Genomic DNA, 6,948 nt, shown 5'->3' with positions numbered 1-6,948 from the left:
TGGCGCATGACATTGATAGTGGTTGTTTATCCATGGTTTGTTGAGAACAACACATCCGTCCAAGTAGTCAGACTTCCTCCCACACCCGGCTCTCACACCTCCATTCACTGAATCCACACTGTAGACCAGCGGTAGGAGGGCCTGTTCTAGGGTCCCGGTATGATGGATCACCGTTGAAGGCCGGATTGCGCTCTAATTGCTGTAAGTATCGCAACTGAATGCACGTTACATTGCATCATTCAAGCCAAGCTAATGCTGCATAGTTCACATTGGACTACCCAACATTGCGTAGAACGCATGACCCTTTCTGCCGCCTTAATTGTGTCGTATATCATGGGTTATTTATAATACCAGCAACGGTCTCCAACCAAGAGAAGCACAGTAATTTCAAGCCTAATTCTGGCTCTGCTGGGACATGGTTACATTGTGACTCGTGGCACTGTTAACATAAAAACATGACGGACATTAACGGACCACTTGTAGCTGGAGGACAAACGATGAAATCTCGCCTGTCCCGGAGACAGTGTTTTCTAATTAGTCCATAACTTAAGCATATTAGTTATGAGTTATGATCCCAATTCACTACTAACCACTTGGTGGCAGTGCTGTCCATGGCTTCAAAGCACGCTTCAGCATGCATCTGCTGCCCTTCGACTGTACTACAGCCTCTTCCGATTATGAACTTTGACCCTAATTGCCCCGAGGCAGGGAGTTTGTGCTGTGGCTCGTAAGAACTCGTGCACGCTAGGATGTAAGCAGCGAGATGACGCATCACTTCACGGTCCAAGAAGACGGCGGGCAGGCACGTGGAAATCCCCTTGCTGCATCTGTATTCCAGAGGGAGATAGACGGGAGCAAGGAGGACGGAATGGAGGACGGGAGCGAAGGGAGACAGAGTGGAGGAGGACAGGAGTGAAGGAAGACAGAATGGAGTGCACATGCTTCAGGTCCGAGGTCGATCTGTGCACATCAGCGAAACCAGACACCTGGTTTAAGGGTTGATGAAATGCAAGTAAACAGACTTCCCCAGCACAGCCACACCTGGTAGACTACAGAGTCAAGCGTAATAGGCGATGACTTCAGAAGTAGCGAGGGTCAACCTGACCCCACCCAACATGGCAGGCAATAGCCTTAGGAGAAACGGAGGTTAACCAGGCCATGAAACACGGCAGGCGATAGCCTTAGGAGATGCGGAGGTGAATCCAGGCCACTTAACACAGCAGGCGATAGCCTTAGGAGTACCTGAGGTTTACCAGGCCACTTAACACAGCAGGCGATAGCCTTAGGAGTACCTGAGGTTTACCAGGCCACTAAACACGGCAGGCCATAGCCTTAGGAATAGCGGAGGTTTAACAGGCCACTAAACACGGCAGGTGATAGCCTTAGGAATAGCGGAGGTTTAACAGGCCACTAAACACGGCAGGCCATAGCCTTAGGAATAGCGGAGGTTTAACAGGCCACTAAACACGGCAGGTGATAGCCTTAGGAGTAGTGGAGGTAAAACCAGGCCACTGAACACAGCAGGCGATAGCCTTAGGAGTAGCGGAGGTTAACCAGGCCACTGAACACGGCAGGTGATAGCCTTAGGAGTAGCGGAGGTTAACCAGGCCACTGAACACGGCAGGTGATAGCCTTAGGAGTAGCGGAGGTTAACCAGGCCACTGAACACGGCAGGTGATAGCCTTAGGAGTAGCGGAGGTTAACCAGGCCACTAAACATGGCAGGCGATTGCCTTAATGTCGGGGCACCCTGCAGTGATCGCTGACTCACCTCATGCTTTGTCTGGTTGATCACCCACGGCTTGCGATTGGTCTGATTATCAGAAAATGGGAGAAGAAACGGCCAGTAAAATTAAATGAGGGAGTCAACGAGGTAGAGGGACTTTGTTTCTTAGCACGTGCACAAAACGCAACGGCGTTCGCTGCTGAGGATGGCCATTGTCAGTGCGATGATTGATAAACAGGACTCATCTGAGAGAGGTGCTAATTGCTCTAGCATCAGAGCGTAAACCAATGTGTGCAGGACCCATTAGGAGTAGCGGATGTCAACCAGGCCCCCCAAGCCTGACATTGTTTTGTTACTTAGCAGGCAACTGTACCTGAAATGACATACAGGCCTATCTCCCATTTTACCCCTTACCAATTTGTCATGGTTTTATGTTTTACTTAAGCTGAATTTTCTTTTTGTGGTATGCTAGCAGTAGCCTTCTCTCCCAGCTGATATTAAATTGGACTTAGAATAACAAAAGGGGCCCCTGAATATAGGCACCATGTACTGACAATGTTACTTTAACCATGTCCGGTACTGCAACATTGTCAGTGGAGCGCTGGCTTTCCACAGACTATTACAGCCCTCCTGTCTGGCCGACAGCCACAGTGCTGAGACTTTTTCGAGACTGACAGTTGTTAATAAATGCTTGTTGCTGACCATACATCTGCTTTGTCGTGTTAGGGGGCACATCAATGGGCTGAGTGTTGGGTCTACCTCTGCCGCCTGCACGCCTTTCAGTTTTTATGACCTCTCTCTTGAGGAAACAGGGATCATGATGCCAGAAAGAGACAGGTTGGAACATCACCTGGATACAACCAAATAAACCACCGAGGAAAAAAAAAGGGGAACATTTCAGGCATTCATGGAGAGCTTTCGAAATGGAACTAGAACAATGAGTTGGCCTCGGGGAGGAAAACGTATCACGCTGGCATGTTTATATTAGACAGAAAGGAAGCCGTCATTGTCATTGTTTGGGATGTCTTTTCACAGTAACCACTGACAGTCCTCTGTCTTTTTGACATCAATTAACAACAGCTCATTGTTTTTTTACCTTTTCTACCCACGTATCAACATCTTTATAGATGAGAAGCAAGCTGAATTAATTCCCTGCTCATCACTGAGTTCTCTATGGGAGCAGGGGCAACCTTGTCCCCGGGCTATGACTTAACTTAGGGTATTGCAGCTGTGAGTCTTGGGAGTGACTCAGAAATCAGTCAGGATAACCGAGGTGACCTCATTATTTGCCAATATAAATTTTTTGCGAATCATGCAATAAGAAATTGCTCCAAATAACATGTCAAGCAGAGAAGTGGGGTTAGGGACAGGTCCAAACCAGGTAACCGGTTGGCTGATAAAAAACGAATGCTTGTCTTTGCTAATGAAGGCCAAGTTGCACCCCCTGGTCCGCCAGACTTTGCTTATTTCTACGGAAGTGTCTGGGAACAAAATTTGGAGTAGGGGATATGTATCCATGGATTAAGCAACTCACTAGAATAATTTCCTGAAAACAGATGTTAAGTAGGAGATTGTCTGGAGGAAAGGGGTGGGAGGGAAAGGACCAGATCGGGGTTCATCATCTCTTCCCATAAGCGTCCTGGCCCAGGAAATTACCACGTAGGGTACAGCAATAGGCCCCGGTTATTAATACAAGGGGAGGTGCTCGACAAGCGCCAACACGCGAGCACATTACCTTCACGGCTGGCTATGGCAAGGATGGGAGCTGCATTCCTCTGCCCACAAACCTAGGATTTTTTTCCTTTCTAACCAACAAAGCAGAAGTAGCAGTTTGGAGAAGCCTCATTTCAGAGCCAGATAGTGAGTTCAAATGGATTTGCTGTGGATTTGTTCAGTGGTGGCTGTGTTAGGGAGGTGTTGTTCACCTCTTTGGCTATAAGTGCATTTGAGGGATGAATTAACCCTGCAGCCTTAGGGATCCTTTATTTCTACATACTTCTTAAGACCTGTATTATTATAAGATGTATTTCCGTAGGCTCTTGAAAAATATAACTTTTCAATGCCTCATGAAATGAGTTGTTACACTCTACAAGCCCAAAATATAATGCTTGTTTTACTCCAATGTTTGTGAATAAAGTCAAGTAAAACATTTTTAAAATGAAACTGCCTCCACTTGGTTAAAACTAGTTGTCTTTTTTTATGGTTAGGCCTTCCATTCATAGCTCTATACTGCTATAAAAGGAAACCATAACTATCTAATGAATTACAAAATTCATCATCTCTTCCCATAAGCGTCTTGGCCCAGTAAACTGCAGCGTTGGGTGAAAGCAATAGATCCATCTAAAGCTTTTTTCCCAAAATACGGGCGGGTTGCCCGCTTTGCTGTCGTCAACATGAAGGGTCTTGGGGAACCCTGAACGTTGCAGCAGGGAAGTTGCTGCCTCATTAGGAGGACAATGTTCAAATCCGGTGCAATTGACCTGCACCATCTGGGTTTTTGGGGTTGGCAATCTAGTTGGGTGGCATAAACTCACTGTAGGCTAATCACTCCTTGTGGCCCCTTGGGCAGCATGTCTGCCTCTGTACACCTTAGCTCTTTAACGACTGGTCAAGGTGTATATATTGGTCATTTTGTTGCTGTAAATTAATTGAATTTGACAGGTGCTGGACAGAATAAGCATTTATCAACCCCATAATATGTAATATCATGTTAGCAGTGTGACAAAGTGCCCCCAGAGCAAATGTTACTATAATTGCACTGAAATTAATAATGCAGTTTGTCAGTGTCCAAACTCTTTAAAAATATTGTATCTGGGATGACTGTAGCCCTCGATGTGTGAGGCAGCTAAGTACTTCAGATGTTGTCAAACTTATCCATGGCGGGGGAACCTGTAGCGTTTGAAGAATGATAAGAGCTTTTTTCAGCTGACATGTATCTCTTCTGAAAGCTCTTATCAAGACGAATTGAGCCCATTTACAGCGAAATGGTGTGTGACAAGGGACATGATTTGCTGCCTTGCTTGGTTCTAATGTGATTGGTTGTGCATATTGTCTAAGGTAAATCTGTCAACACAGCCTATGCTGGTCACTAAGCAAAGTAGTAAAAAAAACAGATTTCATATCAGCAAAACCCCCTGAATGTGTTGGTTTGATCATTTACGTTCAACGCAGTATTTTTTGGTATGATTATTCCAGTATCTATTTTGTAATTTGGAAGTTGCTACCTAGTGATTTTAGTATGTGTTGCAATGCATTACCTATATGGTGAATAACATTGTATATAATTATAAACATAGTTTCCACTCCATTCTTTGTCTACATGTGCATCCTTCGAAGAAATACAGGGATTTTTATATTATTATTTTTAGAACTTTAATAACTGTCTCTTTTTTGTCTCTGTAGTGCACAAGTAGCACGTTCTTTGACAAAAAGCAAAGACTGTCCTGTTTATGTACACTGAGTACTCCTAAACAATTATTTAACTCATCTAGCACAGGGGATCAGTTACTGTTAGGGCCATACTTAACGTCCGCCCCTGCACATTTTGCTAAGCTAGGACGAAGAACAGGTCTTGCAAAGAAAAATGTACCATTGTATTCATTTTTCAAGGGCTGTATGGAGGAGTGTTGTTTTATTCACTTGAAAAGCAAAATGATTGTCTCCATTTTTGAAACACTGTTGTGCTTCAGTCTTGACATGCTTGTATTTCTTTATCCATCACCCCATTTGACATGATTCTTTTCTGCATTTTTTGTGATAATCCACTGATGCAGATTTCCCAGCACAAATCGCTCCTGAAAAACGAAGACACTGCAGAAACATAAACGACATCTCCATGGGTGTGGACCAATCCAGTATTCCAACCTAGGTGGAGGTACCAGTCTGCTCGCCTTTTTAATCTTCAAATCTACATCTGGAACGGGCACATTTTTCCCTTACAAATAACATCTGCAGCTAAAAACCCAGACAGGTAGTTAGAGCTGATTGGTCATGGATGGATTCCCCCCCCCCCCCCCCCCCCACCTCCTCTTTTTTTTTTTCCTCTCTACAAAGCCCAGAGGCTAGTATTTCACTGATTACAGAGTCCCCCCATTTGAATGGCCGTTTGTGTATTGTCAGAACAAAGGGCTGAGGAGGCTCTAAAGAGGTGCTAGACAGGGGAATGGATTGGGCTCAACCATTAGGCTGAGTGGAGTTGCAGGTTGGGGCTAGCTGCAGGGCCGCTCTGAGGGGACTCCTCCTACCGAGTGAGGCCAGCGGTGTTTCGCTAACAAGCTACATGGCTCGGCGGTGGTCCGTCAGAGGAGGCGTCGACTGTGAACCACACGGGCCAACGTCGGGGAGCGAAGCAGGGCTACTTTCCGGTCGTGTCGTATCACTTCCTGGCTAGGTGTCCTCGCTGACCCAAACAGTGCAATTGCCTTCAGATGGGTTGATCCGTTCAGTTGACAGGTTTTTGCCCTTTGAACACTGATTTAATACTTCTTGCCTACTGAGTTGGAAGTGATGAGATCCAACTGAAGCGTTTACCGCCTTTGGTGGGTTGACTTAAGTCTGGAGGGCGAAGGGCTGTGGTGTGGCACAGTGGTACGACAGTGGTCTATAGTGGAAGCATCTTCTGGAGTTTTTTCCATTTGTTGTTGACAGGCATTTATGGAAGCAGCAAGCTCCTTCAACTATATGGCTTTGTATGTACAGCTGTTCCACTTTTTCCCCCACCTTGTCCAGTCTTCAAGACCGAAAGTATGGATTGAGTCAAGCGTCCCTTGCCAAGTTCTCCCAAGTCTTGCAGCAATTTTATGCCACATTGCAAACAACCTTCTCCTTAATTTGGTAATTACAGCAATCTTAAGAAAACTATTAGGGGGTCATTGTAACGCAGAAAAACTCAAAGAGAAGACTACAAATCGCATACGTCATATTCATCCCAAAAACCAATTTCACCAGCCCCCCCCAAATTCTTAACAGTTATGTTGTTAGCGCGCAACTCATATCATTCATGTTTAGAAGGACCTATTAGTCCACAGCGTTAGTCTCTGCTGTCCAAGTCAAGCTTGATCACTCTTCATATTCTGCCAAAGATACAAGATGGGCCAGAACACTAGAATATGTGGCTCATAGGGTAGTGTAATGAAAGTAATGTTTTTACTACATTATGACACGTTTGGGCCATTTCCCCTTCCATTAACCTGGAGCCTGAGAGTACTTGTTTGGGAATGATTA

This window comes from Esox lucius, chromosome 4 (genome assembly GCF_011004845.1).
Source record: "Esox lucius isolate fEsoLuc1 chromosome 4, fEsoLuc1.pri, whole genome shotgun sequence".
Taxonomy (NCBI): Eukaryota; Metazoa; Chordata; class Actinopteri; order Esociformes; family Esocidae; genus Esox; species Esox lucius.
This window is presented reverse-complemented; position numbering follows the sequence as displayed.